Here is a 24941-nt window from a genome sequence, read left to right as displayed (position 1 = left end):
TGTACATCGGGTTGTCTGGCGTTATATGCTCGAAGGTTCGACTCACGGGCGCACGCTATCGCCATCGCGCATCCACGCACAGCGCGCGCGCGCGCGCGCGCCGCAACGGGCTGTACCGCTTCGTGAACGACCGACGGTTTCTCGGATATTATAATTCCCCGGGTTGTGAGGCACGGGCTAATTGTGTAGCGTGGGTGTGAATATGGTTTATAGTTCGGTTTATAGAGGCTGGCCGCGGGCCAGGCGAACAGGCTCACGTGACGTCACGCGACGGAAATACTCGACCGGGCTAATTAGGCGAGGCACCTCTCCTCCTATGCTCGAGCGCGAGCGGAACCCATGCGCGTCGCGACGCCTCGCCTCGCTCCGCTCAGCGCCGCGACGCCCCGCACCGTCGTAGCTTATGTCAATAAGCGATGTCAAATCGACTGTTTAACGCGTCGCGTCTCGTAACGCATCTCTTTACAGATGTATTGGAATATTTAAGGGGGCTAACGGCTCGAAAAATATAGTTATCTTTAATTATACTCTTCACCATTTACTTAGACAATTTAATTTCAAAGAGATCAAAAATTTAAAGATTTCAAGAAAAACGTGTTCAAAAAATGTTTTGCCTGTAAAATTTCAAGTTTGAACAGGTTTTTAATAAAAAGTGAATTTGTTAATTTGCTATTCCAAGATCACATAATAAATCTTCTACAGATAAGACAGTTTTTTTTGGAAAAAGAATTTTTTTGTTATTTTCTGGCGCTTACAGTTTCACTTTTCTATTCGTTTTTGAATTTCTTTTTATTTTTTCGCAGAATTATTCCAAATCTTTTCCATCCATCTTTTGTATAAAGAAAAATTTTTATCGCGATAATAATTTTTATTCTTATTTATAATTTTCTAACATATAGAATATTGACAGGTCTTTTCATTACTATGGTTTCACAAATATTACTCGGTTTTACAAATTTTGTAGTTAGAAAATATCTGAAACTGTTAAAAGTTTTTGAATATAAAAAAGATGCACTTTTAGATACACATACTCATAGATATACTTTTAGTATCAGGTAGGACTTCTAGTCAACTAATTTGTAAATCGTCCAAGGTAAAAATGGTTCATTTCAAATTTGAATAGACATCCTGTTGTATTGTCTCGAATGCTTTTTGGAAATACTCAGCTTTGGAAAGCTTTGATATTAACTTTATTATTTTTTTTTTTTCAAATCAAATTAAAACTCTAAAAATATAATTCTTCAAAACTTGGATTTTCAGATAAAATAAAGAAAAGTTAATTTTTTAACTAATCACTTTGGTTCCCCTCTTATTAAATCTGGACATAATTTCAAGAAGCATTTCTTATATAGAAATTTACGCCAATAAAATCTGACGAGGTGCTAGATGTTAAATGAAAATTTGAAAATCGAAGATATATGTTACAGTCAGATATATGTTACAGATATATGTTACAGTTACATATGAATGTCATTTGGTTTTTCGGACTAATCTCGAGCTATTCATTTTGCGATTTTTTTTTTTAAATGTGGACAATAATGTACAAATTACTTTTTGATATTTTTTTTCTTGGTGCGAAGAAATCCTTGACAATAGATTTCATATTTGAAAAGGTGATGAATGTGTCGATAAATGAAAAGTACTATTCTCATCTTATACCATTTTTTTTTTTCTTTGGAAAACCGATCTTTTGCAGAATATTAATTCGATAATCTAAGAACATCGATTCGCCAGTGCCGAGCTACTGGTTCTTCGGACGAACTTCAATTACAGTGAACAGTTTTCTATTAGATCTATCTCTTAGCATTTCTATGATTGTCATATATTGAAAAGAGTAATATTATAGTTTTACACAGTTACGAGACGTGCTCCGTCTCGCCGAATTACACTCATAGGATACGACTGCAAATTTGCTGAGAAGGAAAACTGAAAACTCTTCTTTTAACATCGATATTCTCGGACTTGGAGCTAATTATATTATTAGATTACACGGGGTTACAATCCCGCGCGACTTCCGCGCTACGCTTAGATGTGAAAGTGTCTTGATTAAAACTTACACAATCGGCCTGGCGTTATACCCGCGAGTGGAGGCTCGTTCGATGCGTGTCACACGCCATGGCAGACGGAAATAAATCTTACGCGGCCATTACGCGCGACGCGTCCCGACGGACACTAATCACGTCCGCTAAACCACGGAGACCCTAATTAACCAACGCCCAATCACTATTTCCTCGACAGCCAACAAAGTTCAATTCGTTACTCGCGCAACTCCGACGCGATTGGGAGCCCACGCGTTTAATTTGCATCGCTCGGGAACGGCACTCTTTTCTCTGGCGGGCACGAGCTGTGTAATTAGCCTTGCATAGCAATTAACTGTGAATCGAGCGTTCGTGCGTGCATGCGTGCGTGCATGCGTGCGTGCATATACGAGGAATCCCAGGATGCAAAAGAGGGCAAAGGAGAAAGAAGGAGACGAAGGAGGATGACGTTGGGCGGAGGTAGCGGAAGATGTATCCTCTCTCTCTCTCTCTCTCTCTCTCTCTCTCTCTCTCTCTCTCTCTCTCTCTCTCTCTCTCTCTCTCTCTCTCTCTCTCTCTTTTCCTCCTTCTCTCTACTGGAACAATGTAAAGCGCGTGTAAACGGCGCAAATATGAGGGGTGGGCAAGCGGGCGTGACTGCGTTAAGTCAAGTTAAGTCGAGGTTAACTCCCTTAATTACTCAGATTTAATCAGCGCCCCGGTGTGTGTACACACAACGGGGCTCTGGCATAACTAAACGGGCGCGGACGCGAGGAAGAGATACGACGTTGGAAGACACGGGCGAGCGAGCGAGAGGGAGGAAAGAAGAACGTGAAGGGAACGTGTAAGAAAGAGAGAGGATGACCGGTGAGGGGGGGGGGGGGGAATCGGAGGCTTGATACTTCGCTACTCATGGTGCACCGTACGCGCGAGGTGTCGATGGTGTGCGCATATATATGTGGTGGGAACGCGTACGTGGTGTGCGTCTGCACGGAATGAAAGTGGAAGGGCTCGCTTGCTTGCTTACTTAACGAAGATTAATCGCGCTTAAACCAACCGCGCGCACGGGCGCACAACACAGCGGCGCGCGAACCTCGTTGTCGAGGCGCATTCTCACGTGGCAACACGTGACCCCGCGAAATCTTGACCACGATCGCAAAAAATGGGATAGTTTTACGGGATTCGCGACCCGTGAGCAAATCGTAACGGAGAGAATTCTGGCAATCCGGATAACGGAGAGAGAGAGAGAGAGAGAGAGAGAGAGAGAGAGAGAGAGAGAGAGAGAAATATATCGATATGTATGCCTTTTTTCTTGCCAATGCCAGTCATAATGCGTTATCTCTATCAAATTGGATTGGAAGGCATTTTGTACATGTAAGTAATAATTTATAATTTGTATTTGCCTTTATTTTTAAGAATGTAAGTCGTAACGCAGACCAGTATTATTAGAGAAGAATTTTTAATCGTTGCCGATGCCCAAACGACATAGCAACCGCCTAAACGTTCGATTAACCTGCAGACAGACGAAAGGCAAGACGGACGTATCGAGAGAGGAAGGAATGCTGATGCCGTTGATGAAGATTAATGGCATGCGCGGGACATGATGTATCGGCGCTAATTGTTAAGCGACACCGCGAAATTCGATCTAGCGTCGAGAATTAAAGTGATAAATATGTGCAGGACCAAACGCTAATACACGCGCTGTGTGAGAAAGTTAACTCTCTGATCGTAGTACAGATATCCAGATATAATGATTATTATCAAAAATATGTACAAAAGTAAATAAAAAGAAGTGAAGTAAAAGACTCGCCAATACGATAATTGCATCCGCGTAGATTGCCATGTAAAATTTGACATTTATTTTGAAGGGGATTATATTCATCTGTCATTCTTTCTTAAAATGACGAATATAAGAATATTCTGACGGAACTAGATTGACATAGTGAAAGTAAAGAAAACTTTCTTTTAATTTTTTCATATCTGAGCTAATCTGTTATTATTATTATTATTATTATTAATTCTTAGAAAATATTTTCTTTTTAAAAAATTTGTTTCCTCTAGTCTTCCTTTATTTTCCTTTTTCTGCAAAAGTTGAGATTGACTTAGATAAACAAATCAAATTGCTCGATGTCATGTTTCGTTAAGATTCTGAAATATGAATGATTCTGAATAATTTTCCAAATTTTCTGTTCCTTCGTGAGTTACACATATCGATTGGCAAATCATTAAGCAATATAGATCAATGCCTTAGCATTTTGTCAATCAATAAAACTGCCTGGGTAATTAAAAAGTTATTGACAAAATAAGATATACGTGATTATTATTTTATATACTGTCTTGTCGAATTTATGTTTAATACATATCGAATTTATATCCAATTTTGACTAATTCAGCAAATCGACTATTTTTTCCGCAGTTCATCGTGAAGTTACTCCTATTTGATTTCCAAATATGAATGACAGTGGCAGTCAACGTGTTAAAAGAATAAAATTTCTTATATTAATTTCTGTTATTAAAAACGGAATATTAAAAGTTTTCATTATAATTGTACTGTCTAATAATTTTTATTACTTATAATTCAATTTTAGGTTTAATTTACCAGTAAGAAAAGATTTCGTGACGTAATATTTTCAATAGCATTTTTTGTGATAATCATAACAATATTTATATTATATATAATAATAATTTCATGATTAGTTCTAACGAATAGTATTTCCATAAATTGTATCATAAAATGAATAAATAGTCGAATTATTTTTTTTTATTCCATTGCACCCAATTTTATCGCGATCGTAAAAAAGTTTTTAGATTTTGGCACCAGTAAAAATAATTCAGTGAGCAGTATTATAAAAAATGTAGTGCTATTCGAACAATGGCAGCTCGAGCAATCGCAGTATCGCTGATTTACACGTGACTTAACGTGCATGTGACAAAAATTCAAATATTATTTCTGTAAATTCAAATATTATTCTTACATTTTCACATTAATCTATAAAACATCCGGTTTATTTAAGTTGCCAAGTATTACGTAAAAATACGTATTACATATAAGAAACAAAAGTATTACGTTTAAAAGATATAAAAAAATTTATTAAAAATAAAATAAAATTCCTATAAATCGCAAACTTTTGATTTTCCCAAATACCCTAACTTTCTTTCGCGTATATTTCAATATTCTCTATATTTCAGTACATCACGAAAATTTACCATTACGCAGAATTATATTCATTAACAACGTATGATTAAATATTTTTATTTGTTTGAATGTTGAGTAATCTAAATGAAACGAAGAACGAAACATAGCCAGGGAGATACTTTGTTACCGGATATTACTTTGTTCCCTAATCAACGCAAACAGTACTTCAAGTGGAATGAGCTAATAAGACCGAGGGAGATAATTATAGGAGAGTTAATTGCCGAACGACCCAGCTCGCCGCGAGACATAACGAAATAATCCCGATCCTCTCTCCCCATCTACCGATTATCTCTTACCAATCTTCTTCCTCCTCGTCACCTTCCTGCGCGCAGTTTTTTAAAATGGTGCACCCAACCCTCATCAAGGGATTCTTTCTTACGGACGAAATTAATTAGATAAGCTTCCGGACTCGGTGTCACGGAAGTAAAAGTACCTTACTGATAAACCCTCCGTTAATCGTGCTTTGCTTAAGCAATTTTAATCGACCCCTTTATCCAAATTAATTGATTTATGGTTACCTTTTACAATAAAGTTCCTTTCCCTCAGTGTACAATGAGGATACATTTTTATTCAACAGTCTGATTTTTATTCTTCTTTTGAAAAGTAATTTATTATCAAAAATATAAATCAAAGATAAGATGCATGTAATATTGTGGAAAAAAATTAATGATTAATTATCTCACTTATAATTAGAGTAATGAAGATCTGTGTATATAAAAAAACAATCAGATCTCGCGACTACTGTGAAGTAGATCGCAGTGCGAACGAGAGATCGCAGCAGACCTAAATCCTTTTTTTTTTTTTCACGGAACTCGTTATCCCGTGATTATATTCTGGGAACACGTTCCTCTCTTTCTTCCTTGCGTAAATGTTCTTTCCGGCAAGAGGAAAAGATCGGATGTCCACCACCGCGCGCAATTCATGGTACCCCGTCGCTCGGCGTGATCGGCGGGAGATTCGAAACTATTCTATTCTCAGCAGGATTTCTCGCTCGCGTAAAAAAGTCACCTCGTAAATTCGCGGCTCTCTAACACCTAATTTGCCGTGTCCTCAGTGCCACGGCACGCAAGGCGAGCGTTTCTTCTCGTGTGCGCCGTGTCCCGACCGGCACGCTTGGCTCAGCCTCGGCTGGCCATTGCGTTGCAAGGGTTTCACGTGCAGAAATGCGGAGAGCCGTAAGCAATTTCGCGAGAAACGATTCGCCCTCGTCCTCTCTGCCTCTCGCTCGCACCACTTGCCCACGGTACACCCGGATTTCGCATTCGACGCTGGTATTATAATTACAGGGTTTCTCTCCGGGGCTCTCTTCTCGAGGACGAGGCAGCCGCCCGACGGCGATGGTGGCCGCGGCGGCAGGGAGGCCTTCGGTCCATTGGGATGATTATCTTCACCGCGATAATTAGGCAGCGGGTCGCGAGTCGCTCGCGCGGTGAAAAATAACGAGGAAATAATTGCAGCCAAACTGCGCCGAAAAGATACTGTGAGAGTGAGAGAGTAAGAGAGAAAGAGAGGGGGAGGGAAGGGATGGGAAGAGAGGAGAAGGGAGAAAGAAATGAAGCATGTCGAGAAACGGACATATGCGACTCTTCGTCATTTCCTTGAAAGATCGTTTCCTTGTTCGATATGCTATACACAATCGTGATCGATATTTATTTCCCGCGCGAGACTCCGAGATCTTTAATGATAGTCATAGAACAATTTAATTATATTTCGCTAAATACAAACTTAAGATCACAGAATTATATTTGCATTTTAAAATATTACTTAAGATACTGAACTCGTGTGCATTACCGACAGATCGCGATACTTCTTTGTGTCGATTTTTTTTATGTATTAATTTAGTAATTTACAGATTTGGAAATTCTTGTTCGTAAAGTTTACGCATTAATGTCTACCATAGGAATTCGTGTTAAGAACGAGAACAATTTTTTAATGTAGTTCTTTTTTTACTATTTGTTACTTTAACATGGCTATCAAATTGCAACAATATTTGCTTCATGTAAAAATTGTATTTATATTTACAACTTATATTTACAAAATTGATATTGCTAGAAGATTACATGAAGAAATAACATTAAATTTTAATTTTTAGAATTAGATTTCGATACCTAATGTGAGATACCTAATGTGACAAAAATTTGACACGAAAATTTATTCATATGTAGAAAATGTATGTATGAGTCTGTGTATCTATGTATGTTTCGATGTATTTCATAAACACTCCATAATTAATAATGCGTTTTTTCTGAGAACAGGTAAATTAAATAGAACAGGTTATTCGTTCATAAATGAATAGAAAAGTTCTATTCTATGAATGTTACAACTGACATATTTAGACGTGCAAATAAGCGTGACATTTATGAAAAGTTTGAACGCTTTTGTCGGAGTTTGTTTGATTCAACATCACTACGTAACATCATTAAGATGATCAAAGAAGAGTTGAATGTATATACAAAATACCCCTTAAAGAATTCTATAAAAATTTTTCAGTCTTTTCAAGAGATAATATATTATATTTATGATATAAGCAATCCAGATGATCTAACTTAAAATCTAGTCATCGAGAGATCATAACTAATGATCGTCGCATCTTTCTTTTATTCTATTTTTATAATAGGTATAAGTAGGTATACGTATAACTTTTAGATAGCATTTAAGCTACAGGTAAAAACTTTTAGGCAGCCCGAACAGCACTATTGGCATTCTATCCTTGTTTTACATCTCATACAATAAAAATAGAATGATGTCAATAGCGCTTTGAGCCATGAAATCGAATTGCTCCTATAGTCAGAATGTTGGCCAGACGTCGGTCTGATTGGCTGATGGTTTGCCAATCAATTTGTGCTACTTAGATCACTTTTAGGCTATAGGTATACGTATAACTTTTCAGCTCTCTGATTTCAATGATCTAATAAATATTTTCTAATGTGTGTAAATCGATATTCTATCCTCTCATATTCATCTCCATCATTGTCGCCTGCTTAGCAATTGTAAGCGTATGTAATGGACTGTCCTTTCACACAGATGCACGCTTATTTATAGACCTAAAACGCATTAATTATGGATATAAGAACAATGTATAACATTGTTAACAAAATATTTAAAATTTATTAAATTTATGTTATATAACAAACATTTTAACTACATTAACGTTATATTCTGTTTTATAAATACAATTGTGTTATAAAATTGTTAAAATTTTTTTTGTTGTTTACGACAAAGTAAAAAAATAGCAATGCAACATAAACATAACACATTATATTAAACAAATGTTATTTCATCTAAATTACTTTGATGTTATATAATTAAACTCGACCAATATGTGGCCAAATAAATATGCGGCAATTTCGTATTTCTTGTAAATAAAAACTATACGAGATGAATAAAAAGTAGAATGAGAGGTACATTATCATGAGATTTTTATTTGTATTGCTCTAGTCAGTTTTGCAGTTCAGGTTACTGCATAAAAGATGTTAAAACGGAGAACAGTGACAGAGAATGGCGCAGAGGGTACGCTTTGCGGGAAAAACAGCGGTTGTATTGTGGCGGAAAACGTAGGAGAGAAAGAAGTCGGGGTAAGAAATTAATTAAGTAATAAAAAAGTCACCAGCCTCCGGGATCACGGCTTGGATAAGAGAAAAGACCGCGCTGTGGGAAACTGAAGTTAAAATAAACATCCCCTAAATGAGTCGCCACGACGCCGTCCGTCCCCTGTTTAACTGGAGTTGCTAATTAATTCCGAGCCCGTGAAACCGAGAAGAACGAAGATCGGGGGGGGGGGGGGGTGGATGTCGCGGTCCGTGTCCCATCCCCGCTAAAAAGAGAGAAAACGAGCGAGACAGGAGTAGGAAGGAGGTTGCGAAGCCGACCCTCGTAGGGTGGAAGATGCTGAGTATTAAGCTGCCGCGAAACCAGCCATCGTCTGACTCTTTAATTAGCCACCCCCGTTGAAACGTTGGCACCGGGGGTGTTGAGGGTTGGCAAGCAACAGGTGAGATGTAAAGCAAGGGTTATTCTTGGCTTTGGAGCTCTGCGAGGACCAGAAGGGTGGATCTATGAAATCGCGAAGGGTAATGCAACAAAGTGATATCAGTAGTGTTCTTTTGAATCAGAAAATGTAATAAATATCGAATGATTTCTGACTCAAAACAAAATAAAGTCAAATTACGAAGTGCTATAAAATGACTCCTAAAATTAATCTTCATTAGACATTTTTTTAATCACTTATTATTTTGATTAAATTTTCATTCATATTAAAAATGATGACAATTCTTTGGATTAAAGCTTAATCATTCGACATTTAATATTTAAAATATAAGTTATTAGAAAAGGGAAAAAATAATGTAATTTTAAAATTTAGAAATAACAAAAATTTGTTCTTCAATTTTCGTAAAAATATCCTAAATTAACTTGTGATCGCGAAACGCTTTCGTCAATTTAAGAAAAATTACATTTCGCAATCTACCGTCATTTGTAACCAGTTTGTCGATGAGGCGTTTGTCGATGGTAATTAAAACCTGTTGAGTGTTCCGTGGGAATTACAGAGTGCGCGTGCTGAACTTTGTTGAAGAAAGGGTTGTTCGAGGCGATGAATATTCCAAGCTTGAATGTGCGCTGCGAAAGGGGTGCGGAGCTAATGAAAAGTACATTATGACTAGCGAAGCCGCCCTGAAATGCCGCTATGGTGGCGGACAACCGATGAGAGATCAGGGCAAAGGAGAAAGAGGGGGTGGTTGACGAGGAGGGAGTTAAATGCGATAATTTGCGTGGGAGGGCGGTCGTGGTCGCAAACCCTCTGCCATTTAATTACGCTTAAAACATGCATTAAATATTGTCGGAGGGTGGAAACGTCGGAAGGGTTGAACCCTTGGGCCGGTTAAATGAGCAGAGATTTTCCCTTCTATGATCCGTCGACGTTCACGGATTTGCGAATTTGTGCACCAAGTGCTTCTCTCACAACGAGCCTTGACAATGATATAAAACATCAAGTTTTGTCGAATACTTCATCATGACAGAAATCAATTATCTTAAAAAATTTTGTAACTATACATATGTTTGAGTGACAATTTGGATCATATAGGCAAATTCATGATCATAAGATGAATTATGAAAATATATGTGCAATTGACAGTCTGATATTTGAAGTTATTTGACGTTTATATATATAATATAAGCATGTATCACGGCCATTTCAATTTTCAGCCAAAAAACATTTTTCAGATAAATCTCTAATGCTATACGATATCTTTTATTCCTGGTCTAATCTCTTGAAATTTTAATCCTCTTTTCAGAACTAAACAATATTATCTATAAAAACATCTTATTTTGAAAAAATTTTATTTTAGGAAAAATTAAAAATGGATAAAGTGAATTATTGCATACTACATTTATCCTCTTAACATACCATTTTTATCCTCTTTTCTTAGAAAAAATTGTTTTCAGAACACTAATCTAAATTTAACTAGGTGGTTACTCGGAAAGATGATTTTAAGAAGCAAGGTCATCAAAAGAAACTTCTTCGTCATTTTCTTTTCTCGATCATTTCTTTCTCAATCATTTTCTTTAACTACTATGCTTTTTTTACGTTTCTTTTTTATATTTTTGATATGATAATATTTATTTATAAATTTTATTAATTTTTTATTATTTTGTAACATTTCATTAATATAACAAATAATAAGTTGAGTATAATATTAAGTCGGAAAAAATCACTGTCAGTATTTAATTACAATACTTTTCTTAGTAATAATAAATTTTTATTAAAAAAATAAAAATTGGTTCCACTAAATTTTTCTTATAAGATTTCAATAAGCTATTTATTACAAACCATTTAGAACCTAAACTATTTATACTAGAACCCGATTAATTTTAAGACATATTAATTAGATTTTACTTTTTACTTTTTACTTATTACTTTTTCTAGATGAGTAGCACTTTGCTTAAATAATTCTTTTGAAAAATAACGTTATACTTAATAAAATTTCGATAATTTCTTTTACTGTCTTTATTTGTAGATGACTCAATTTCTTCAGGTTTACACTCACATTCGCATATATTATTCGGGCTTGCAGTCGACGCATTATTGCATGCAGATTAAATCACATCGATTAGGAAGCCGACCCTGATGTTTCCAACATCCTTAGGACGTGCGCTTGGTATATATAGGTCTGTTGTCCGCACACTTGCCAATGGGGATGGTGGCGCCTTAACGCTTTTCCAAGGCCGTTGCCGGGCTATTAATTGTCCTCTGTTGATTCATTTGATCGTGCTTGGCGTACCCGAGTGATTCCGCCAGTGCGACGACACTTCGATACGGAGGTCTTTTACGAGCAGCAACTCTTTTCTCGCCTTACCATTCCACAAATCTTCTCTCCTTTTTCTTCTCTCCTCCTTCTTCTCTCTCTCTCTCTCTCTCTCTCTCTCTCTCTCTCTCTCTCTCTCTCTCTCTCTCTCTCTCTCTCTCTCTCTCTACCCCCCTCTAATTCGCGAGAAAGCGTCTCACCCGATTAAAATTAACAGAGTGGACAGAGCTGCTAGACAGGTGGCTTCGTTAGGATGCCGTAAAGTGCCCTCGTCCTCGGAATTTCAAGTGCGTCGCCGGATCTGATAAAAGCGCGCGATCGTAACCACGTAAATTAATTAAAATCTAATTTAAAGCGCCGCCGCCAGCGGGTTGGCGGTTAATTTACGCACTCGTTATAATAATTAAGGACCGAGCGCCTCGGTAAATTCGACGTCGCGTGGACCGCAGGATTGTTTCAAGGTTTTGGCAATGAAATAATCACGGAATGCGCGAAATATATGTATATATTAATATGCCAAAAGTGACATAGTCGAGTGAAGTATTTACCATTATAAAAATATAAAAGTATTAAATTAGAAACGTGTCTTCGAAATTGTAGAGAGAGAGAGACTGTCAGAGAATAATTGTTTACGAAATATTGACAAACACACTTGAAAAAATTCAAGTTTTTATTATTTTTTTCTTTGTAAATTATCTTATCGGACGGTAATTGACGGTAGTTCGAAAGCCCTTTCTTTGGTCTTATGAAGTTATTATTCCGCATGACAACTTGTAAAGCGCCTGACAGAAAGTAATTTCGGATAATCGATTACGTGAGAAATAATTTTGGAGCGAAGATAGTCTTGTCGATGGCGATGGCGATTCGATCCGAACATGATGTTACCTTATCGGACAGTCCTCGCCGTGGAAGATCACTGACAGTAATGATCGGCGGCACGGAAGCGCAACGACTTAAATTTGTCTGGCAGGAGGAGGGCCGGATCAGAGGTTTCCAAATCAGGACAATTGAGCACATGTGCCGCGCAACCGCTAATAACTCATTTCCGGCGCTTAAAAATGATACGTACGTCCCGGCGTAGAGACGTGCCGCTACATCTCGTTACCACGCTCATCAAAAAGATCGTACCGTCAATATTAACCGTCCGCGTTATTTTTCCGGCCGCTAAAGACCAATTCTTTGCCGGTGATATTTTAAGCATGCGATATTGTTTCATAAGTACTCCGTAATAAGGATATCGGCAAATTTTACCGAGGAAATGTATGGACAAGCGAGATAAATGGACGCTTAATCGCCAAGAGATATTGTTTATTTTGCTTACGCTTATACAGTCGATTGCAGAAAAGCTAATCTCGATCGAGATAAGGATTATTGTTACCTGATACAAATATTGCATTTATCACGTTCTGAGAAAATTGGCCATATATTATCCGTTAACGGTTAAAGAACCTTTCAGTGCCAATTGATAATCATCGATAGAAATAATTATTATTTCGCAAATTACTTCTGTTAATAGCGTAACTATTATCGTTGAGAAAAAGTCACTTTATATATTTCCATAATATACTTGCGACATTTCCACGGTACCTCTCGACACGTGACTTGCGTCTGAAACCATAGCGTGGACCAAACTACTTGGCAAAGTTAACGGCTTGGCCGTGACCTATCTCTCTTTACGATATCAATAATAATGCCGAGTTTAAAGGAAGAAGTGAAGTGTGTATTTAGATTTTTGAAAAAAATTCGATGCTTTCACAAAAATTACAATTAAAATTAACATAAACAGATAAGATTTTTAATGTTTTTTTTTTTTATTTTAACATCATTTTTAATATTTAAAGTGCCAATTACAATTCTACTTATTCCAAAGAAATGATAACAATTAAAAAAATTATATTAATTTTTTATTAATAATAATTATTTATTATATCAAGCATTTTAAAATTATGCGGTTGACTGACATAAACAAAGATTGTTGCGTGCATCATAAAGGGTTAAGGGGATTTACAATAAACGATATGATCGTATAAACCTGTAATGCCTTTCACGCAATCACTCGTAAAATAATAATAGTGGCCCGTCGCGTTTACAGGACGTTCCTGACGAAGTCGATGACCATACCTGTTCCTTTACACTGTCCCTCCGTCCCCTGATGCGCGACCGTCATCCCTCTTCCCACCTTAATTCGAAAGAACGATCGGTCTGTCCAGCCGCCGCGTGGCTACGTGGCATGGTAAAAATAAAGATAAAGCCTGAGGAATTAATTAGGACCGGGTAATCAAGAAGATACCGCTGGCGAAGCCCGAAAGAGAGGAGAGGTAGGCGACAACGACGACAACGGCAAAAAAGGTGCGAAGGCAGCAGGGCCCGCGTATAAATATTCACTCCTGTTCAACACCATTCGAACGACCCGCTTATCCACAGATTGACCAGATACAGAGTATCCGCCGCCCCCGCGGCTCTCTTCCTGGCGGACCCCGAACTGGAAATTCGAAATGCCTCGTACACCGAGAATCTTTTATTTCCTTCCTCGGCGTGTTCGCCTTTACCTCCCTCGCTCCTTCATCCTCTGCATCAGCTTTCGATCCTCCTCGCACGGCGCACTCTCGGCCGTTTCGTTTCGGCCCGGCAATACGGACCGGATCCTCACCCGTGTGAGTAACGGCTATTCCGAGAAGTTGTTTCAGATAGAGGGCTAATTTGTTCGCGTGCTCCCCCTCACACCCTTCCATGCCGCCAGCTATCAGATATACGAGCGCGAGATGCTCGACGTGTCTCCTTCGTCGACCGACGCGGGCGCTGGATTCTCTCTTTCTTTACTCTGTATATGTACATCCAAAGTATCATAAGGCTATCGCCAGTTTTTTTTTATTCTCTAAAAAAAAAAAAATTAAATATTTTATTTGTAATTTCAACCGCATAATCAAGTTAATTACAAAATTATAAAATAATTTAAATGGCAATAATAATTTAAACAAATATAAAAATAAAAATAAAAAGTAAATTTTTTCTATGACTCAAATTATAATAATTCTCAGATTAAAATATAATTTTATTTATACATACCGTTCGATTTCATTGAGTATCTCGTCGAAAGAGCGAATCAATTCATTCAATCACTTCAATACAAAGTTTAAAAATCATATTCTCTACTTGCCTTTCGTCACGTATTCTACATCGCGAAGAAACATGTACTTTCGTAGGCGAAATGCCTTCTTGAGTGTCACATCAGCGAGTGGAACGCGTTTCCGCGATCAGTGACGAAATATTCGAGAAAATACGAAAGGAATGCTCGACTCTCGTGTTGACGCCACCCCTGCATGTTACGACGGCATATCTGCCACGGGCAATAGGGCGGACGAAGGGGGGGGGGGTGCTTGATAACGTAGGGGTGGTTGGATAACAAGACGGCGGGGGTGAGCGGGCGGGCGGGTGCCAGGGGATGGTATCGCATGAGTTATTAAGATTCCGGCGCGCATGCTCGCGGTTCTTTCATCGATTCATAAGAATATCTACTCCGCCAGCTACCCTCCTTCGCCACCACCTTCTTTTACTCCTTCGTTTCCTTCGGGTTTTCTTCTATATACCATCACCAACACCATCTCCGCTGGCATCCCTTCGATACAGGAATGTAACCGTCCGGCCTTTCTTCCAATATTATTCGATCACGACGATTTAAATATTATTTCGGCTAAAAAAAAAATGAAAGTTAGTAAAATTTTATAAAATTGTAGCTACATACAGAAAAATCACTGATTTAAAAAGACGATTTGCTGTTCTGCTCTCATCACTTGTAAAATAAATTTCTTCTAAGTTTTCACTGCGATAAAAAAAATGTAATTTAATTATACACAACTGAGAATAAATTTCGTTTATTATTTCACTACAATATCAATATTTTTAATTTTTGAAGTAGATTATATATTTTTAGTTGTAGATCTTTATTTCTAATTACATATATACTAAATGTTACATTTAAATTATTGTACAGTCTCATGTTTAGCGAGATATTTGTCTCTGAAGTTGATTTTAACGATTTCCTTACAAGTATATCAAAGAATTGATCAAAGTATTCGGTCGACTTTCTTCCACCTCAAAGCGTCATCAAACGTGATAAGCGATTTGCGCATATATATACATGTATATATGAAGTACGCCATACTTATACGATCAGCGGGTAAACGAGGGCTATTCGATCGATCGATCCAGAAGAGGCGACGAATCGACGACTGAGATACCGGCGTAAACGATAATGAGCGTGGACGGTAGTTTGAGGCCGAAGTTACGCCTTCTTGAGGAACCGGTATACTGGAGGGCTTTCCTTCTTCTTCTTCTTCTTCGTTTACATCACGTGGGCGTGGAGAAGGAAGTTCATAGTGTGCGATCTCCTTCGCGAAATCACGTAAAAAGGGACCCCGAGCGTAAACGTGCTTTCTTCACGATGCAATTCGGCAAACAGACTGGGCCACGAAGCGTTTTAGTTAAGGTAATTAATTGCAAAAAATAATAATTAATAATTATAATCATAATTACGAAAGACTTGTATGCTATAATTCTTTCTTTTTTTTTTTTTTTAATTTCTATCGATTAAATTTTGATATTAGAAATATGACGTAGCAAGGACATAAATTTGAAGAAAATTTTCTTCAAAGATTTTGCGAGATTGCATTTTCGAAATTATAATTTCCGAATAACAAAAGAATTTTCTTTCGCATACCAACACCATAACCATAATTCGCAGATAATCATATATCTAGCAACTGTACATGAAAAATTCGTTGAGAAATTTCTTTATGGTACCGTCATTACAAAGGAGCGTTCACACGCGCTCTTATAACGCGGGGTAAGTGTGCGCGTGTTCGTGGGGTTGCTAAAGAAGGAGAAGAAGTCTGGCGTAGGTGAGCGGAGGGTGAGCGAGCGAAGAGTCGGCGGAGATTGCAAGAGAGGGGGTGATCTATGCGTTTAATTAACCATAGAGACGCTCCTACCGACGCTCTTAGCCGCTCTTAGTTCGTGCTGACCGAGGGTGGGACGAGGGTGCTGGAATAAAAGCTGGAGCAGGACGGGGAAAGGACGGTAGGAGGGAAACGCGGCAGAGGAGAGGAAAGGAAAGGAAAGGATTTCGCTATCGCCGGCGAAATTAACCCCGGAGAAAAAACTTATAATGTGTCTTTGCGGAAAAGCAGCTCGATATGTGGTGTGTCCGGCGTCGGAAACGTTCCGAGGAAACCGGCACAATATCGCCGAGTGCATTTGTCGCCGGTAATTAATTTCCGGGATAATTAACGTTGGCAAGCTGACGCTTTGCCGGTGAGAATGAGGTATCATCGATCACGAAGCACGGTTGTTCGGTCCGCACTAAAAAAAAAGACGGACAGAGGCGCTCTACACATACACGTGTATCCCCAGCGCATTCCCATCCCTAAGCGTCCATCCTCCTAGTCTACTTATCTCTTGATATTCTTGAAATATCTGCAGACGTTTTTCGGAAGATTTAGCCGATATTTTTTTCCCTCCCCCACGAAGGTCTTGCCTCCTCTCTCTAGTTGTTGCTAATTAATTATCGCGACATCAAGTCGCTCCACGAAAAGCATTTCGGATTTCTCGACCAGAACGAATCTGTTGTCCGTCCACTACTTCCTCTGTTTCTACTTCATCTTCCTGCCCCCTCTTCTCTCTCTCTCTCTCTCTCTCTCTCTCTCTCTCTCTCTCTCTCTCTCTTTCTCTCTCTCTTCAGCTTTCGCGGATATTTCGAGATCAGTGACTCTATCTCCTTCGCATTTTGTTCCGGGAAGCGGGAGGTTAATGAGACGTTAGCAGACAGTTATAAATGAACGATAAGGTTCGGTAGATCCCTTTAATAGCCGGTGTAAATTTATAACTCCCGGTGAACGCGTGTACAGATTATAGATTGATCGATTCCGTAGCAGCGTTTGATCAATCGTTTGATTCTCCGCTGTACAAATAGCGCTCGCTCGAGTAATTAATTCCAACACATTTGCCAGAGCGTTTTCATTCTCAGGTCAAATGTCAATCCCGCATACTTCGTTCGCGCGTCGAAGGATGCGCGTTATCTAGCCGGCGTTAAGTGCCGGAATAAATTATACAAATCGCGCGGTTGCGCCAGATAGAAAAATAATAAAGCGTGGAGAATATCTTTTTCCATCGAAGGCGCGCGCCGCAACGTTCGTGTGGCTCCCATCTAAGATTTTAATCAACACCGTTATGGAAATTAAACAGAATGAGTTAATTAAGCTGTATCGATTGTAACATCGTAATATCTGTTGCTGTCTCAAGTATACGTTGCAACATTTACAACAGAAATGAAACAATAACTGATGGATCGATCCTTGAAATTTACCTCGGCAGATTTACAGGCTTTTGTCGAATCGTCTTCTCGTTTGCGCGTGAAAAATTTCATCGTGACCTCAGAGTGATCTCGGTTACAATTTTTGAAGGGACGCACAAACAAGCCCGAGTCACGTGTGGCAAAATCACATGTGTAAACACCATTCTCCGCGCGTCCCCGCGTGTCGGCGCGAGCGTGGGGCGATCTGGCAATTACGTTCTCATTTTGGAAATTGCCAGGCGCAAAAGACGCACGAAACGCGGCGCAATGGCGAGGGGACAAAACGAGAAACGGGGTCCCAGACCGGCTGTGTGCGGCTACATCGCGAACGACCGTGCCTACAGAGCGTACAGAGTCTCGATTCGGGCGTGACGGGGCCGGCGGGCAATTATGATAATTACCGGAATTCGTGGGGCGCAATTAGGCCAGCGAAGCGACAGAAACGCACTCGTGCACGCTTCGCGACGCGTCGATTTTTTTTTTGTTTTTTTTTTTTACTACCATCATCCCTTTTCTTTCTCATCTGTAAAAATTAACGTGATCGTGATTTAAAATACAGAGGGGGACCGTCACGTGAAAAATTGCGACTCCGCTATATTTCCATTCGTACGTAGACCGGAAGATTGTTCCACGGTCTTCCACGGAAAAGATTCTCAACTTTGTGCTCTTCTATATTCAAAGATATTAATATAAATATACATTGCGTAAGATGTTCCAAAATTAATATATATTTCAGCCACAGATTTTTTTTAATGACTTTGAACTTTGATTATATCATCAGATAACGTTACATTAAGATAAGACAATTATACAAGTTGAACAATTATGCAGAAGTAAACACTAATTATTTCTTATTTTTCCTTATTTTTCTTTAAATAAGAAAAAAAAAATTATCCTTCTAAAAATCACGGAGAACACGCATGGAGTTCAAGCATTCACGTGGAATGTATATTTTGTAAACAGAAATGTCGACGTGCCTCCCGGCGCCGGAAGTGTCTCATAATAAAAAGAGTGACTTCCGTCGGTGAAACAATACCATGAGTCGGATTACTGCTGGCTGTCTATCTCGCTTCAGCTTCTTCACTCCCGATGCTTCGCTTCCTCTTCACTTCTGTCTCGTTGCGTTTCGCCCGCACGCAGGCGCGTTTGCTTTATCCGCTCTCGCCGGTTAATTTGCGTCAGAGATAATTTAACGCTGGCGGAGCTGTACCCGCCCTTGTCGTCACGTCACCTCTGGCGATTTCTACAGACACCAGATTAATCGTCATGACGATCGTTATCGGAACAACTCTCGAATGGCTCGACGCAGCTACATTCCGGATATCATAAATTACCATTCTCGATCTGCTGACTGCGTATTATAAATAATGTCGCGCATCCCAATCGACACGACATAACGTTACAATTCTGAACTTCTACATATGCACACACCCACACACCCACACACCCACACCCACCCACACACACACACACACACACACACACACACACACACACACACACACACACACACACACACACACACACACACACACACACACACACACACACAGGTATTCAGAAACACACGTGAATCTCAAAAGACATTCTAATGATATCTTTTTTTGAGTCCCCTTTAAAACTATACCAAAACATCCTATAATGGAATGCTGGAGAAACAAGTAAATTCCACATGTGCACATGAAACATACATAATAATAATAATATGTTATAATATTTAGGGAAATAGATTTCCTGTTAGGAGAATCGATTTGTATAAAAATCAAACAGAAAAAAATCGATTTTCTGAAAATCGAATCGAGATTAAATTAAAGCTGTCTTTCTATCTAATAATTACATAAAATGTTTTATAAAAATATAAGATCCCTAGATAACTCTTTTAGATATTTGTAAGATGTCATGATATTATCTCGATATATTTAAATATAAATCTAAATATATTTGATTCATTAATCATAGTCTGATAATCTGACTGTTGCTAATAAAATGTATGAATTTATTAATTAAATTAATATATAGAAATCTGCTCCTGTCGAATTTGTAGATTTGTAGAAAAACATATATAAAAAAAAACAATTTTTTCAAATATTTACACACAAATGTGAGAAATGATTGCAGAAAAGAACTAAGTCATGGTAATTCAACCGACGCTCTCGCTCGCGCGATGTCTTCGGAAAATCGTCGTTTCACGACTTGTGACTTTAAGCGATCCGAGAGACCGTTACGCAGAACTTTACACCGTGATTGTTTGTTTCCCGGCTGTAATCACACATCGATTTCCGCGCATTAACTGAATTCGCGGCGGATACGCTTTGGGCGCTCGCGCGAGACCATCCGCGCGATTAATATGCACACTCGCTCGTGCGAGCTTAAGTCTATGCTAAAGCTAACGCCGTAATCGCTTAATACCACGTTGGCATCGTGGCGCGATGTGAAACGCGCTTGGAATCGTCTGAAGATGATAGAGAGCTATGCACGTGGCGAGAAAGCGAGAGAGGGAGAGAAAAAAATTGAAGAGAAAGAGAGAGAGGAAGAGAGAGAGAGAGAGAGAGAGGAGAAAAAAGGAGGAGGCCCGTGAGGACGTTGCGCTTTAACAGTGCAAATAGGATGTCAGCGTGTTTCCATTAATTCAAATCGCCGAGTAAAATCGCGCCGTGGAATGTCCATTAAAGTCAAGCGGAGAAGTCGTTAGCCTGTCCACGACGACATTGGGAGAACCAGGCGTTTTGTTAGGAACTTACAATCTTCCCGATTTGAGTCGTGAAAAAACGCTCCGCGAGGTGCCATTTTACGGTCTGGAAATGCTTTTCGACAGCTTTAAAGGCTCCCCCGCGCGAATTAAACGTCGACGTAATCTGCGGAACACGCAAAGAAAATTCATCATGTCACTTCACAAAGACTACGCCTACACCTTACTTGTATTTCGTGAACTTCGATAAAATACAGAAATTATTTTGCAATATCATATCTTAAAAAAATAATAAAAAATGGATTTTTAAGTAAAAATTTAACTCAATAATTAGATACGCGAGGAGTGAACTTCGAAATTTGTGTTTTCTCGTCGATTACATTTATATGTAAAATAAAAAAACTGGATTTGCAAAGAGATGTATGTTACTTTCTATCCGTCTATGCATCATGATGTATAAATCTCATTCAATTAATACCAATTTGTTACGTTAGAATTGTTGAAAAATGCAAATAAGTCATCATAATAAATGTAACTATTTTCAGAAATTTCATATGTAAATTTTATACCGAGTTTCTGTTTTTTCAGCATCATCGAATCATTCGGGATTAAATCGTTTGATGTGTGCAGAATGTGCTGAGGCAGTCATGTGAATAGAACGGTGCACTGAACGGATGTTCCGGTTTATCAGTGCATACGGCATGCCGTCGTGTTTCCATTTATTCTGTCGCCGGGTGAACTCGTGCCATTGGAACGCTCATCGAAGCCGAGAGGCAAAGTCGTTAGGCAATTTGAGGTAAAGTTAACTCTTTACAAGACCGCGACGATGTCACTGCCATTGCCCGAGAAAGCGAATTTTTAAACCTGATTCGAGAAACGGCGTTTACACCGAACGAATCGCCGACTGAGGCAATCACGGCTGCTGTAATCGTCCACAGGCGACGAATTCTCATTCAATTCGACGAATTAACCGCCATCGCGATAACGACACGGAGCGGCTTTAATTTCAGAATTCTTCAGAATCAGACATAATGTTGTTTTTCGCATAGATGGACTCGTATTGAGTATATAATATACTTGCCACGATACAATTTAAAAAATTGTGAATTTCTTTTTCTTTCTCGATTCCAATTAACATTAGTCTCTCTCTCTTATATTTATATATAAAAATTATGTAAATATGTTGAAATTGTGACATTTCGAAATTGAAATTTTTGTGGACTAAATATTGCAAGTAAAAAGTCAAAAGTACGATTTCTTTTAGGCTTATCATTATCAGAATTCTGAATTTTCCCAATGGTAAAATAATTAAAATATAAGCAACAAATTTAGAAAAAAAAAAAAACAATGAGCAATGTATTCGTTAATTAATTATTTTGAATTAATTATTAATAATTATTTTTAATTAATTATTTTTATTCACATAAATCTGTTCTGAAATGTTGAAATTGCGAGAAAATGTTTCTGAAATGTGATACCTTGGGTACTCAAATATCCCCGGCATTCATGAAGAGCGTTACAAATGCTAACGCGACATTAGATGCCATGTCTCTATCGCTTCACACTTTTCCACACGAACCTGAACACGAAATCGGTTAATTCAGGACGAGAATCGTCGGGAAGGCGCGAAGGAACAAAGATGCGGATCAGCAAATGTTCGGATTTGTCAAAGCGTACGGCATACCGCGGCTTGTTTCCATTAATTCAAGTAAACTCATGCCATCGGAATGCTCGTCGGAGTCGTCGGATTGTAAAAGGCAAAACGGAGCAACCTAATTTGCTACATTGTCACGAACATACGCAAACGGTCCACTCGCGAAATATCGGTTATAAATAAGTTCCCCGGCTCTGATAAACTAAATCCAATTAACCCTCATCACTTTAGGACTGGCGGGGCTTAATTTTTACGCGAGAAAAGCGGACACTTATTCGTGTTGCTCTACGATTATATGCGTGATAACATTTTCATATTTCCTGTATCCGGAATCTCATTTTTATAGCTTCTCGCTATATTATAAAAATAATTCCTTATCAAATAATCGTTATGCAGGAAAGCTTTTCATTCAATTACTGTAAAGCTAAAATGTGTTGTATTTAAATACGTATTCCTGTTATCAATTTCGTGCCGGAAATTCTTCTAATATCAAATTACTGGTATAACGGGCCAACGTGAATATGCATTACACAGGAAGACGTCAGTTCATTTCATTAATGAGTGTACAAAGCTCTCGCGTCGAATATTTATGAATGCTGAAAGACTGATTCCGATTCCGATTCAGGAAGGAATATTTAGCGAGGAAAAAAAGACAGTTACGATCGATTATGTCGTGCTCCCTCGCGTTTCGTTCTTGCTTCGTGTAATAACCGCGCGGTCGAACTCGGTGCACGGCGATCGCGCTCATGCGTGAATGCGGAATCGCTTAATTTCAAACGCACTGAAACACATCGCGATGGATGGAAGACTACGTAAGAAGAGACATTCGTCTGTTCCGTCGGCGCGTAATAATCTCTCTTGACGGAGCATTCTATTAATTCACTTGGATACTTTGTACCGCTGGAATGAGTCCGTTTCCGAATGTTGCCCCAGAATTTTTCCGGACAAACCGGACTGCACATATCGACCTGCTGGATGCATAAATAACATGTGAAAACACGTGTTACCTTTCAACGCAGAGCTATAGCCATTAATTTGACCGGAAACTTACTGTCAATGAAATACAGTGGTATTAGTGCCGTATGTCATTACACGATGTCATTACGTTAATAAAGACATAAAACACGAATATTCAGCATCTATTTTGAGACACGGTAAAAAATAAGGGAATATTGAATCTCTAAAAAATATCTTCCATTTTATTTTTTCGAGTCGTTTAAAATTAACAATTTGTTCTTCCTCTATCATTTTGTTTCCTTTTTTTTTTTTCAGTTCCACGATTCTATGCGCGTATTCCGCTTTATGTATCATTGATCTATTGGAATTAACAAATCCGTTATAGTAATTACATTTCTCAAATTCCACTCGTGAAATAGCAATCGCGTCTCAGATGTGAGATTAATCCCGACTGTATAACTCATCGATCTCTTCTAATCTTTCTTCTGCAATCTGAGTATTTCTTGTTTTAATGATGGGGGAAGGGGATTATTTTTTTTCCCCCCAAAAGGGACAGAATTTTGTCGTGGATCGCTTAATACGGAACGCGACAGACGACGTCACGACGACGGGGGGGGATAGAGGGGCGGAGAAGAGGACATGCTTTATCAGCGCATACGCGCGCGCGGCATGCCGCGGCGTGTTTCCATTAATTCGCGTCGCGGGGCGAACTCGTGCCGTTGGAATGCCCGTTGAAGTCGAGGAGAGAAGTCGTTACGGCTGCGTGCCGTTCGTTCGACCGGCAACCGGTTTTCCCATCGGTGATTCGTCGTTAATTCGCCGGCGTGGAGTAAGTAATCGCGCGCGTCCCAACGACCACCTCGGACGTGTTACACATCTGAGTTTACACCGTGCTAACCACGGGGGATCACCCTGCTTTCATTTTGGCTTTCCCCGATCAAGAGGAAAACTTCAACGAACATCGAAAACTTCGAGCGAGGATCCAAGGATCATCTAAGTTTCAAGGAAGCGTGAAGCTTGCATCCTAACATTAAAATTGCAAATTTTTAAGATGTACAGTGCTTTTCGGAGAGATATTTTAAATGTGAGCGAGTCATAATTTATTACGGAGTTAAACTCGTTAATAAGAATGTGATTGCAAATTAAAAATATTACCTTTGCATTTGTGTTTATACTGTTGAAAAATTTGTGTTAAATGTAACATATATCATACGTCTCAAACGATCCATTTAACTTTTATGTTAATACAATATGAATATGTTAAACAATGACACTAATATTATTTCAATATATTTCAACAAAAGATAAATCTTTATCGCAATTTGAATTTAATAATGTGTAAAATTAATATATCCTTTATGTTACAAAAATTGAGCACAAACATTACTTTTATTTTTCATAGATATAAATATTCAAACTTTTAATTAAAAAATTACATGTGATAATCTGTATGTAAAAAATATAATTAAATATATATGATAATTATACATATGTATGTATATTTTATATATATATATAGTGTGTGTGTGTGTGTGTGTGTGTGTGTGTGTGTGTGTGTGTGTGTGTGTGTGTGTGTGTGTGTGTGTGTATACATTATTATATATATTAAATACGACATATGTTAAATTTGCACATAAAAAAGTTAAACATAAAATTTTTAACATATTTTTTAAAAAAGTACACAAATTTTTCAACTGCAATTAAAATTCATTTGACATTTATATGAAAATTGTTCGTGTAAAGTAATTTGATTTAACATTCTGTGTATTACTTTAT

General features: G+C 38.4%; 1 protein-coding gene across 4 annotated transcripts in view; it reads right to left on the bottom strand.

Annotated features, from left to right (window-relative positions):
- Positions 1–782: 782 nt before the first annotated feature.
- The window catches only part of LOC148937666 (uncharacterized), a 137479-nt gene continuing 113320 nt past the window's right edge, over positions 783–24941 (bottom strand). The window contains exons 5-6 of one of the 4 annotated variants that reach the window (XM_089071633.1): positions 15679–15976; positions 783–15207 (exon numbers count right to left, since the gene is read on the bottom strand). The gene's annotated coding sequence lies outside the window, so the exon portion shown is untranslated. Of the gene's footprint in view, positions 15977–19115; positions 20721–23405; positions 24190–24941 lie in introns of those variants that run through there. The other 3 variants (XM_089071631.1, XM_089071634.1, XM_089071632.1) reach the window with 3 other exon arrangements.

Source organism: Pogonomyrmex barbatus, unplaced genomic scaffold (genome assembly GCF_055798465.1).
Source record: "Pogonomyrmex barbatus isolate J1 unplaced genomic scaffold, ASM5579846v1 scaffold12, whole genome shotgun sequence".
NCBI lineage: Eukaryota > Metazoa > Arthropoda > Insecta > Hymenoptera > Formicidae > Pogonomyrmex > Pogonomyrmex barbatus.
This window is presented reverse-complemented; position numbering and strand designations above follow the sequence as displayed.